The following is a 13,889-nucleotide window of genomic DNA, read 5'->3' as shown; positions in this document are numbered from 1 at the left end:
GATCCAAAATTAGAACCAGGCCCAGGGGAAGTTATATGGCGAAAGCCAATCCAGTCTGCTCCCATCACCTTTCTTTCACTGTCCCTCACAAAGTGGGCTGGAGAGGCTCAGAAGCCTAGACATGCAGGAGAAGCAAAGACCAGGGGAGAAACCCCAAGGGTGGGGAGAAGGGCCACTAGGATAAGAACTGAGACAGGCAGCCCGTTTGGGCTTGAACCCAGATGTGCGCCTTCTTCCAGTCCCAACTGAAGACAATTCTTGAAATGTGTTCTCAGAACAGAAACTGCTAGTTACAGCACAGCTGGAGTCAACGGAGGCAAAGACAGACTAAGAAACTGGCCTCAAATCACAGAGCTGCACAGGCAATGTGGAGCAGCCTGGGACCTGAAATCCTCTCTCCAAGCATTTAGGCATTTGGTAATCCTTCCTGAGAAACAGAGCTTTCAGTAATCTCTTCGGTGACAAAAATTCCCTAAGCAGCCAAGGTGTTGTCAGGTTCCTTATTTGTTTTTCAGAAGGAAAAAAAAATTACTAAATGTCCTCCCTAGCTATTTACTTGAGAATAGCTAGCCAGACTATCCTCTGTTTAAAAACAAGAATTTTTCATGGACCTGACAGTTTCATTGACAGCTACAACTAACTTCACAATAGCTGGGAGCATGGAAATTGACTCTGTATCCTTACCTTTAATTATACAAGAAGGGCTGGAATCCCCTGTCAGTTTATTCAGCCAAGCTTACAGGAAGTCACAATGAGGGAATTTCCAAAGCCAGACTAACATCAGTAGCATAAATACACTCACCTAGGCTTCTCAGTTTACAAACACACTTTTAAAAGCAGACTAACAACAACGTAAAAATCTCCCCTACCCTTTACCACTTCAAACATTTAGTATGATTTAGGTTTTTGGTTAACCATGCCTGTCAAATGCTTTAAGCTGCTAAATTACTAAGTGGGCTGGAACTTTCTAACCATACCTCATTTAAATACAATCATAGATTACATGCCAAAAACTTAAAACAAATTTCTAAGTCTTGTGCCAAATGAGATCTGCCTTATAATCAGGGCAGAAAAAATGGTAAGTAAACAAATTCATCATGATTGCCGTCTCCAGAACAAAGATATGTAAAAGCATTAAGGAGTGGTTTTGGCATCTCTCAAATCCTGGCCCTGCTGCTTATGAGCTGTGTGGCCCTGAGCACTTGAGTTTCTGGTCTCAAGTTTCTGCATCTGCACCACCAATTTCCTCTCATCTCTCTTACCAATGACCATGCACAGAGGAAATCATACATTAGACACTAAACAAAAGACGTCTATTAATTACTACGAACACAAATTCAGACTACAAGCCAAGGTGACTGCTTGGGTACTAGCAGCATGTAAATTCAGGGTAAGAAACAATTACAGCTTTTTAATATTCTACTCTCCTCCCTTCAAGGTCCACCCAATCTAACCTCCTCCTCCACCACTTATCTCCATCTACTCCAGCCTAAAATGACTGACATAATGTAATTAGCACTTTATTAAATATTTTATTATATTTCCAGAATCACTCCTCAGCTAGTTCTAACACTTACCTGTTTAAGGCCTTAGGGAAAGAGTTCTGTTTCTCTAATTTCCAGTCTCATTATCCCTTCATTATTCTGGCTGATTATAAACTACACTGAGACCACAAGCGATTACACAATCGCCATTTATTTAAAATTGCGGAAGCTTGAAAATGCAAAAACCACTCTTGAACAGTAACAGATAACTTTAACATTCTAAAAGAACATTCTGACACTCTCTGAAACCACTCTGTTTCAGATCACATGGGGACACTCCCATTGGTTGACTGTGGTGAACATGACAAGAATTAGAGTCCCCTGGGCTAAGATTCTCAGGTGCAGGGTGCTAGGGACTAAACCACTGTAACCACTTCACATCCATTCAGATACACCCATTTTCTTGAACTTCAAACCATCAGCTAAAAACAACTCTTTATTCAAATGAGTTTAGAGTCAAGGCTACACATATCACAACTTAAAATGGAGTTTAAACTTCTCCCTAAAGACTTCATACTTTGTCACATCTGATAGGAAACCAATGCACTAGACCAAGGGTGCTCAACATCCTCCTCCCCCTTTTTTAAACATATATTTAACATTGCTCCCTTTACTACCCTGAAATGAAAATAAAAAATAATGTAAATCATTTACATATAAAGTTTCAAAATAATCAATTTAATATCCACATCATAAATGAGATTTAAAGAAATTTGTAAGAATGTGTACTTCAATATGTGACTGCTCTGTCATGAGTAAGTACCCTGGATGATATAATGAAGTAGTCTAATATTTACAGCAGAAGAACCATGAATGTAATAACTGCAAATGCAGACAGATACCAGCGTGTTCTTCTGGGAGACACAAACATAAGCACACTAACATCGGTAACACGGTTTTTTTAAACGGTGAACAGCTCTAGATGAAGTTCCAAACAAAATAAAACAGTATACTATTTATACAGTGTAATACATCCACTTAGACAGTAGTTGCATTTCTACAAAATTCAGGATACACAAAATGATGCCTAAGGTACTCTAGGTAAAATGAAATTAGGTTCTAGGCTCATAAAATTATAAACAGGTTTTTTTTTCCCCTACAAGAATATCTAAATAAAGATTTGAAAGTCACATGGGCCACAGAACTCTTTTTTGCATAGGACTGTCCTGTGCACATGATAGGGTTCTTAGTATTCCTGGCCATGCCCTTTAAGCACCAAAGGTACCCACCCCACCATCAACCAACAACCCCCCACGGGAATCACTGAACCAGCTGCGTGCTGCTCGGAGGCCAAGTGGAGTCTTACTGTCTTTGCGTTTCATGTACTGACCTTAGAACTATGCTTAGCTCCTCAGTGTGCTCAACAAGTCTGAGGAATCGGGTAGTCGTTCTTCTAAAACTCCGCTATTCATCCTTCGGTAGCAGAAAAGCAGAGCCAATATTTTCAGTCAATAAGAAGATGGCATCTACTGGACCAGAGTGTAAAACTGCTGACATTTCACTCACAATTAGAAACACTTTAAAGGATGCTATTGCTATTGTTCCTGCCCTATAATGACAGCCTAAGACTAGGACAGCAAATACACATCACGGCATGATGTCCCACTGAGCGTGGGAATGGCTTCAAAATCCATCTCAACATGGCCCCTATGAGTCCTGCCAAGTGTTTAGGCTTCCTAACCTCAGAAACATGGGAGAAGGCAATTAGTAGGTTCAGACAGACTTCCTGTGGGTGTTCAGAGCCTTCCACAACACACAGTTTAGTAACTTCCACCACTATCATCTGAGCACTTACTGTGTATTTTAGGCACATGGTGCTAAATGCTTACTTGACCCTCACACAACAATATGAGATGCTGTGAGTCTCTCCTTCACAGGAAGCTAAATGAGGCCCAAACACAAGGCCAGAGATCAAAAGCTGGGCTAAATTCCAGCCCAGATCTATCTAGCTCCAAAGTCCGTGCTAGCTCTTTGTCTGCAACCACACATGAAACAACCTGTCTGGAAGAGTTGGGCAGTAAAGCTTCCCACTGCTGTGGCACTTCTCTGTGTGGCCCCAGGAGGTGGACAGGCACCTTCAGAACAGCCAGACAGCATGTCAAATAAAAGCCAAAAGAAAAAATCCCTCTCTCATTGGCTCAGCCAGAAGCCAATCTGAGACTTGGGAGGAGTCCCAAATTAGATCTCTAAACCAAGCTCTGGACATCAGACTATGACATTCCCTGGTGCATAAAGACCCGGAGCTCCGGGACGGCATCAGGCCCTGCTGAGTGCTGGTTCCGATCCACCATCACTCTGCCCAAGCCTGGTTCCTGCTTCTCTCCTTGGGATGGCCAGTGCTGCTGCCCTCACAGCCTCCCTTCTAGCCTTTGAGCAAAACTCGATGTTTGCTCATCTGATGGCTTGGAGGAAATGTCCCTCTTACCTGCTCTATGTATGTGAGTCGTGCCCATCTTTCATAGTCTACAGTCAGGTCCTCTTCCCCAGTCCCACCACCAAGCATCTCTTCATTCTCCAGCTAAGATGGACTGACCCCACTTCAGAGCCTTCACAGCACTTTCTTCAGGGCATTTACCCAACTCTTTGCATCACATAATCAGTATGCATGTCCCTTCCCTAGAGCTTTATTTAGTTCCTTATTTACATCTGTATCCTCCCACAGTACTAACTACCAGTATCACCACCACCATCACCTCTGCTAGATATAAGGTCCACTTAATGAATGCCTGAGATGCCAGTCACTCTTACACATTATCTCATTTAATCCACATATTAGTTCCATTTTGCTGATGAAGAAACTGAGGCCTTATATGATCCGGAAATCAGCACTGTAACATCATGAATCCGAGCACAGTCTGGAATCAGACTGCCCATGTTTGAATCCCTGCTCTACCATTTACCAGTTGTAAAATCTTGGGTAAGTTATTTAGCCCTCTGTGCCTCAGTTTCCTCATCTGTAAAAGAATAATAATAATACATACTTCATAGGACTGTTGTCAGCATTGAAAGAGCTACTCTACAGGGAGGCACTCAGCACAGTGCCTGGCACACCATATGGACTAAAGAAGTGTTTGCTATTGTTACCATCGGTGCTGCCGCCAACCTTGTCTCACATTATGCTTCAAGCCCACACTCTGAGGACTTCAAATATATCAAACTATTTCCCATCTTTGTCCAAGCTCTGAATTATCAGCACACCAGCTCCTTACCATTCTTTGGGTCTGACCGTGTGCTTGTCTCAGAAGGATATTCCCTGACAACCCTATTCAAGAAGATCCCTGTCATCCAGACCTGGACTCCAGGACCCCCTCACCCCTGCTCCCCAACTCCCATTTGCACCTTACTACAGCCTTGTTTACTTTTCTTAGAGCACTCAACCAACCTAGGATTCCCTTCCTTATTGGTCTGTGTATTTGTTTGGGGTCCATCTTCTTTACTAGAGATGAAGGAAAGAACCACACCTGTCTTTCTCATCATTGCATCTTGCTCACCCAGCCCAGGGCCTGGCATATAATCAATGCTAAATAAATATTTGTTGCTACCCTGCCTTCTACACAGTAAGTGCTCAAGAAATCTCTGTTGAATTAATAAATGAACGAACTATGGGATCCTTGTTAATGCATGGGTACTGCTGCTGTGAGGACAGGTGTCACCCTGCAAAGTACCATTTTCTGTATTTGGTCAACTCTGAATTACTATTGAACCAAACATCTGCTGAGCACCCACACTGAGCAAATCTGCACGTTTTCTGTATAATGCAAAACATAAAGTCACTGTATTTGGCAGAAGATAGTAAGTGGGATCAGGGTTACAGTGTATGGCTGGGTGGGTTGGGCACCGCCAGTAGTGCCCTACTGAGGTGAGGCACTGATGTCTGAAGTCCCGCCTGCCTCCTGCTAGCCAGGCCATGCTCCCTGCTGCACGACTGCCCCACCAACAAGGCACTGTTTTCTCATTTTCACAAAAGCAACATACAGATCAGTAGCAGTCCCGAGGAGGGTCAGTCTTTTTTCTTACGGTTGGGTCTCTATACCATGGGATTTTAAAGGCACAAAAGACACTATCAAGAACACCCTCCCATCCTCCCAGGGTCCCTGAAACAGTCACTTGGGGTGAAAGTATTCTATTCCATGAGATGCTTACGCTAATACCAAACAGGGAGGGATAGTCAGTCAGTTCACTTCCACCTTTTAACTCACACTAGTTTATCTGATTAGCTACTAGTAACTGTCATAGCAGAGAAGCCTGAAAGTTGAGTCCTGAGAAGACTAAGTTTTCATGCAGGAAAAGGTGGTGAGAAAGATTCAGAATAAGGAGTACTGCCAGGAAAGGCAGGCTCAGACTGGAGACCCCAGACTCCACCCACTTACCTGTAGCTCCCACCTCTCAGAGTCTGGTGCGTGAGTCAGTGCACAGGCGTGTATCTGTGTGCCTACATACGTGTACACACAAAACTAGAGGAGGTGGCCGCGTACATTTCCCTGCTTCTGACCCCGCAGGTCGTCCTAATTAGTCAGCAGAGAAAACCAGGGTACTGAAAGAAGCACAGAGACCCACATATCCCTCTTCTCAGCCTTCCCAGTAACATGCAGAGTGACCTGTGGAGAATCACTTCCACTCTCTAGGAAGGACTCAATTTCATCATTTATAAAATGAGTGAGGCTGTAATATGTAACAGATATGGATTTTTCAAGCTATGTTCTAAGGAACCAAACGGTTCTGAGCACTATAGATTACTGGGGAAGATAGGTATGCAGATTTCATTTTTAAAATATATTTTAACAATTTTTGAAATTATAATAAACCCCCACAAATTCAAGTTTTATATCAAATGTTAACCTACTGAGTGATCTTTCTGTGGACCTCAAAATAAAGCTTTTCTCATCAATTCTGAGCTCATAGTTGAACATTCTGTAAACATGTCACTGTTTCTGAAGAAAGCTGGAACTCTATTTTGGGGGGGGAGGATTAGGTTTATTTATTTATTTGTTTATTTTTAGAGGAGGTACTGGGGATTGAACGCAGGACCTCGTGCATGCTTAGCATGTACTCTACCACTTGAGCTATTCCCTCCCCTGGAACTCCATTTTTTAAATTCAGGTCTATACTTGCCTACTCTCTTAAAAGTGCTCAAGCAAGTGTACTATCAAGTACACTTGCAGCATGCTCAATTAATTGCCAAGCAAATCTCAGGTACATCTGCTGGGATCACACTTCTAGTACAAGGGAATAGTCAGTTATTCAGTAACAAATGAATCACTAACAGGTTGCACTGGCATAAAAAGGGTGAGCACACATTACCATCTGTCTTGCACAGTGTCACAGAGAATGAAAGCATTTGTTAAATATTGTGATTCTACCTTGTGATAAAAAGTTCCCTGTATTCTTCTTTCAGGCTTCTGGGTAAATTTAATTGAAGAGTATCCTAAAACTACAAGGCAAGTTCTTAGTAAACCCATCTGTAATTATTTACCCACACAAATCTGATTTTCACATAAGACAACCAGAACTAAATTCAGATGTAAACTGGGTAGTAAAACTGGCCGATGACTGGAAGTGCCTGAACCCAACTCAAAATTCAGTGCTCACGAAATCAGCTTCACTGTTCTCTTACCTTTATCATAAATCACTGTTATGACACTTATAAGTCTGAATTTATAAAATGAATCTACACTGAGGTTCTACGTGGGACTGGATTTGAAATAGGGTTCCTTGGTTTCCAAAGAGTCAAAAACCACTATACCAGAGACCCTCAAAGTCTTCTTCAAGCTCTAATCATGGCAGAAGGCAGTTTCTAATTTAGGTCTGTATTGCCCGCCCGCCCCATTCTCCCTGACTCCAGCGGACTACAGCTCCCAGGGGAAGGAGGGCCTAAGCAGAAGTACTCCCTTTCTTTTTCCCTTATCTGCCACCAATAATGTTCTGTACACTGGGAGCAGCTGTTTACCCTGGCCACCAGTCATCTGAGTCCCCACCCCCAGCCACAGGGTGAAAGCAGTTCAGCCCGCCCTAACCACAGTAGTGAGGCAATCAGCTATTTGGCACAAAATTGACTGGCTGTGCCCCAAGGGATCACACTCTGGGAGCTCAGACCGGCATGCAGAGGGGCCCTCCCAGTAAGAATTCGTAAGCCACTGCTGATGGACTCTCAAGCCATAGAAGGAGATGTGTTTTCTAAAATGAGTACAGAACCTTGGGGAAATTTCAAATAAGAGAGAATAATGAGGAAAATAAATAAACATAAACAAACACTCCATCAGTGTCAGCTATATACAAAGGCACCGTGCCCAGACTTTTACCTATAAAACTCATTTAATCTTGAACCGTCCCATAAGGGGGGGACCACTATCATCCCCATTTTACAGACAGATAAACCCAGGTGCAAAGAAGTTCAGTTTTACTGAGAGTTCCACAGCCAGGAAAACATTTTCCTTGCCTGGGATAAGGGAAAACATAGGGCTCCCACCCAGCTGCTTTCAACTTCTAAATTCCTAGATTCTCGGTCTCAGGAAGCTATGTTTAATAACAATGTCTACCATCCAGACGTCAAATCTGACCAATCTCTAATTCAGCAAAACTGCTGGCAAGAACGACATTTTTCAGCCCCTGAGTAATCTTTGCACAAGAGTGACGTATCCCTCTATTGCACATGTTACCAGAGGAAGTAGAGAAACTTCTGAGGGACTTGCATAACACCGCCTAGAAAAAGGATTCCAAAAGGCCTTTCACATATGTTTTCACGATGCCCTAGGACATCACCCACCTCCCACCTGCACCCTCCCCTCACGATCCACGTGGGCAACGTGCTGACTGATGCTCACTTCAGCAGAAATTCAAAGGACAGACTGGACACCCTTCCTTCTCATGCTGCTGTCTCCACAAAATTACAGTGTCAGAATTCACTTCAAAGCATCCTCATGTCTCTGACAACCCTGCAGGGTGGAGAGTATGAAAAAGAGAATAAATAGTGTATTTCTGGCATCACAAAAGCAAACTCTGTTTCATCAAACATGCTACTCTAGTTGAAGTTTCTGCTTTCAGAGAATCCTTGGGTTTGCCTTTAGACTCACATTGTTTCCTATTAAGTGACTAACTTTGAATCATTCAAATCTGCCTTGGTCTTTAGGATTTTCAGGCACTACAGAGTGTACAATTACTATATAAATATGGGTGCTCTCAAGTAATAAAAACACACTAACAAGACACAGCCAAGGGCCTCAAATCCACCTCTGACACTGGGGAGCTAGCAGAAAGCAACCCAGACACTATTAGAAGTCCTAAACAGAGGAAAGAAAAATAAATGCTGACCGAAACCCAGGAGGAACAGAGTATCTTAAGAAACCAGAAAACACATGGAGAAATGGAGGAGAACCAAAAGCAGCCTCTGTTCTGGGTCACCAAGTGAAATCTGCGAGGAAGGAGGAAGGGTTTCAGTGGGATCTGAAGTGCAAAAACTCAAATGTCCCCCAGTCTGGTCCTGAGAAACCTGCTCGACAAACAACACAAAGGCACAACATACGATCCTGTTCTGAGAAGGGGTGAGGAAAGGGTAGGGGCAACCACAGCCAGGGCAACCAGGCAGTGAAGAGCTGGGGCTTCTCACCTGCAATACCGGGCGTCACTGCAAGTACTTGCTGCAGTGACTCATTGCAATGAGTCCATAAAATGACAATGAAAAATAAACAGAAGAAGGAAAAACAGTAAAGGGAGAGCCTGGTACTCCGGTTACAAAACTAGACGGGTAGGGACCTCAGGTCATGGGCCCCTATGAGAGCGCGCCCCCTCAACCCTGACTATTCCTAAGGCTCTGTCCTCCAGAGGTGTTCCTGAAAGTCATCCATCTACTGGACCTGAAGAATTCCGGTTCATTCTCTTAAAGTCCAGCTCAAATGCCTCTCCTTCCCTGTGAAATCTTCCCGACTTCCCAAATAAAGGCAGTCATTCTCTTATAGGTGCCCCAACAGGACTGTTGTTAAACATGTTAATTACAACCTTGCTTGCTTTTTGCATGTACTGCCCATCAAACTATACTAAGGCCTGAGGCTGCGTTTTATTCATTCTTATTTCTCACTGTCAGTGCTTAGAACATAGTAGGCAATCAATGGATAAATGAATGTCCACCAGCAGGACCATCCAAAGTCCCCAAGGCCACAGCAGTTTGCACAAAGACCCACGATCAACTTACGGAGCCAACTTGAAGACTAACCAGATCTTAACCATGGAGAGACACACCACTCCCTCTCCTTCCTCTAAAACGGGAATGAGGGAGCTTCTCCCTTCACTGCCACTAGAAATGGGAAGGAGAACGCAGAGGTAACTGACATCTTGAGGTAGGGCACTACCAATTAAATGAGTTTTCAATCTCACAGCCACTGTGACCAAAGTAAAACACTACATTTGGAACATGCTGAAAAACACTTAAAAATAATACTCAGCCATAAGAAAGAATAAAATAATGCCATTTGCAGCAACATGGATGGACGTGGAGAATGTCATTCTAAGTGAAGTAAGCCAGAAAGAGAAAGAAAAATACCATGTATCACTTATACATGGATCTTTAAAAAAAAAAGACAAATTTATTTACAAAACAGAAACAGACTCACAGACATAGAAAACAAATTTACGGTTACCAGGCGGAGAAAGGGGGTGGGAAGGGATAAATTGAGAGTTCAAGATTTGCAGATACTAATATATGTAAAATAGATAAACAACAAGTTTCTACTGTATAGCATAGGGAACTATATTCAATATCTTGTAGTAACTTACAGTGAAAAAGAATATGAAAACAAATACATGTGTGTTCACATATGACTGAAACATTATGCTGTACACCAGAAATTGACACATTGTAAACTGACTATACTTCAATAAATACATATATTAAAAAGGAAGAAAAACACTTAGAAAATAGATTTCTGACCTTTTCCTTTCTCTGCCCATAAGAGAATAAAAGCAGGAAGACTGATCATCATCCATTTTACCCAAGACTCAAACAACTGGTCTCTTCCTCCTACCAAGCCTGAATGGGAAGTCACGTGGGTCTCTGGCAGTACTCATCGTCCAGCCTTTCCTGCTGTGACAGAATACCTGAGATGCTGATGACAGAATCACCTACAACTATGATGGCTCATCTCTGACGTTAAGGGAGATGAAGAGGGAAAGTCCCTGGAAAACCACTGTACAAGCCTTTAAAATTTTGTTCAAAAGACATCAGAGCCATAACTGACGTATGAACAAATCAGGAAAGGCTGAAATATGACTTGACAGCATCCAAAAAAACCGTCCTAGAAGAGACCTAATAGAACAGGTACGTGTCAACACCTAGGACAGCTGCCCCAGAAAAAGACAGCCCAGGACACACCCCTTCCCTCCCCACTTTACAGAGCTCCCATTGGGCCTAGTCTCCTAGCCTCCAGCCCTACTCCACCAATATCAGTACACGACAGAGTAAGTAAGAGGCCAATGAGCAATTCCTAAATTAAACTCCCTCACCCTCATGGGCTGAGTCCCTTTTAAGCAACACAGAGGAGAGGCAACAGTATAAAGAATCGTATGATTCCAAACATTCACCTTCCTCTTTCAAGACAATAACCATCTATACTTTATTAGGGCCAATAAGTCTTATCCTCAACTCCAGAGGCCTAAAGATTGCAAGAGTATCCTTGTTAAGTCTCAAAACCCCCTGTATTGTGGAAGAATTCATTCTTGGGGGAAAATTAAGTTCATTTTCCCATGAAGTCAAAGAGAGGCACCTACGTACTTGTCTGTCAGCTGCGCAGACACCCAGGCCTTTCACAAGCATGCCTGGGGAGGTGGGGCCAAACAGAAGTGCTGAGAAGCAGGACAGCTTCATGACTAGACTGCCTGGATATGAACCCAGCTCCACCACTCACTAGCTCTGATTTTAAAAAGAGGGAAAATACCAGGCCCTACCTTGTGATTAAGAGGATTAAGTTAGCTAATCTACTTAAAAAGAGCAAGTGCTATATTTCTTCCATAAGTGAAGAGGCAGAGCCACTGTTTCCTTGAAAACATGCTGTCCCACATCATAAGACTATTCAATGTGATAAAAACATTAGGCTGAACTGTATGAAACTTCCAACATTTGACTATTTTCTAACCTACAAGAATGGCAATTTCATGTGGTTAAGTCAAATAGGTATGAATAAGGATGCAAAGCAGTGCGTTTTAATTCATCCTAAGTACCTAAAGCAGCTCAGGTCTATTACAGAAAATCCTTCAAATGACTGTCTTAAAAAACAGATCAAATATCTGATCCTTCTCATGTAGTCTGGTCTGCAGGACCTTGTGAAGGTTGAGCAACCTTGGCTGTTTGGAGCGCTGACTGGCTGCCAAGCTGAGTTCCAGCCATCACCTGTTACTTTGACAACAGTAGCTTCAGGGCTACTAGGACCATCCGCAAAACCCTAAGTACCTAAAGGAAGACCAGAGGCCCAAGAGGCCCAGCCGTAGTGACCAGACTGTCCCACAGCATTCTCCCTCTAATGGTGCTTATGGCTCCCAACAACCGACTTCATGTTTCTGACACAAACACAGTCCTGAGCAGCACTACCTGGATTTCAGCCATTATTCTAGTTGTGCCTGAAGTTATTCAAACCTAGTTCAAAAAAGTTTCAGAAACCCAGCACTGATCATCTGTTATCTTAGAAAGTTTTTCCGTAAGTCTAAAACCTTGAAGAATTCAAGAGAAAAACAGAACCCAAAGTTACTAGCAGGAAAGAAATCATAAAGATCAGAGCAGAAACAAATGAAATAGAGACTAAAACAACAAGAGAAAAAAATCAATGAAACTAAAAGCTGATTCTTAGAAAAGATAAACAAAATTGATAACCCTAGCCAGATTCATCAAAAAAGAAAAAAAAGGGAGAAGGCCCAAATCAATAAATCAGAAACGACAAAGAAGTTACAATTGACACCAGAGAAATACACAGGATCGTAAGAGACTACCATAAGCTACTATACAGAAATAAAATAGACAACATGGAAGAAATGGACAAACTCTTTGAAAGGTACAATCTCCCAAGACTGAATAAAAAAGAAACAGAAAATATGAGCAAGTCAATTACCAGCACTGAAACTGAATCAGTTATTTAAAAACTCCCAAAAAACAAAAGTCCAGGACCAGATGGCATCACAGGTGAACTCTACCAGACATTTAGAGAAGACCTAACACCTACGCTTCTGAAACTATACCAAAAAACACTGCAGAGGAAGGAACACTTCCAAACTTATTCTACGAGGTCACCATCACCCTGATACCAAAACCAAAGATATCACTAAAAAAAGAAAGTTACAGGTCAATATCACTGATGAACATAGACGCAAAAAATCATCAACCAAATACAAGCAAACCAACTCCAACAAAACATTAAAAGGATCAAACACCATGACCAAGTGAGAATTATCCCAAGGATCCAAAGATTTTTCAATATCTGCAAATCAGTGTGACACACCACATTAACAAGATATGAAACAAAAATATGACCATCTCAATAGATGCAGAAAAAGCTTTTGATAAAATTCAATATCCATTTATGATAAAAACTCTCCAGAAAGTGAGCACACAGTGAACATATCTCAACTTAATAAAGGCCATATATGACAAACCCACAGTTAACATCATACTCAGTGGTGATAAGCTGAAAAGTATTCCCTCTAAGATCAGGAACAAGACAAGGATACCTTCTCTCACCACTTTATTCAACATAGTTTTGGAAGTCCTAGCCACAGCAATCAAAGAAGAAAAAATAAAAGGAATCCAAATTGTAAAGGAAGAAGTAAAACTGTCACTGTATGGAGATGAAATGATATTATACACAGAAAATCCTAAACATGCCACCAAAAAACTACTAGAGTCATCAGCAATTCAGTAAAGTTGCAGGACAAAAAACTAATATACAGAATCTGCTTCATTTCTATACACTAACAATGAAATATCAGAAACAGAAATTAAGGAAACAATTCCATTTACCATCACATCAAAATGAATAAAACAGCAAAGAATAAACCTACCTATGGAGGCAAAACATCTGTACTCCAGAAACTATAAGACACTGATGAAAGAAACTGAAAATGACACAAGCAGATGAAAATATATACCATGTTCTTGGACTGGAAGAATCAATATTGTTAAAATGACCATACTACCCAAGGCAATCTACAGATTCAATGCAATCCCTTCAAATTACCAATGACATTTTTCACAAAACTGGAACAAAAGGCTTGATAGTTTGTATGGAAACACAAAGGACCCCAAATCACCAAAACAATCTTGAGAAAGAAGAACAGAGCTCCAGGAATTACATTTCCTGCCTTCAGACTATA

General features: G+C 41.9%; 1 protein-coding gene across 12 annotated transcripts in view; it reads right to left on the bottom strand.

Annotated features, from left to right (window-relative positions):
* JAK1 (Janus kinase 1) overlaps positions 1–13,889 on the bottom strand; it is a 210,039-nt gene that overhangs the window by 84,784 nt on the left and 111,366 nt on the right. The window contains exon 1 of one of the 12 annotated variants that reach the window (XM_072974296.1): positions 8,366–8,384. The exons of the other annotated variants lie outside the window; for them this stretch is intronic. The gene's annotated coding sequence lies outside the window, so the exon portion shown is untranslated. Of the gene's footprint in view, positions 1–8,365; positions 8,385–13,889 lie in introns of those variants that run through there. 12 annotated transcript variants of the gene reach the window in all.

The sequence above is a fragment of the Vicugna pacos genome, chromosome 13 (genome assembly GCF_048564905.1).
Source record: "Vicugna pacos chromosome 13, VicPac4, whole genome shotgun sequence".
Classification (NCBI taxonomy): Eukaryota; Metazoa; Chordata; class Mammalia; order Artiodactyla; family Camelidae; genus Vicugna; species Vicugna pacos.
The sequence above is the reverse complement of the archived record's forward strand: the minus strand, read 5'-3'. Positions and strand labels throughout refer to the sequence as shown.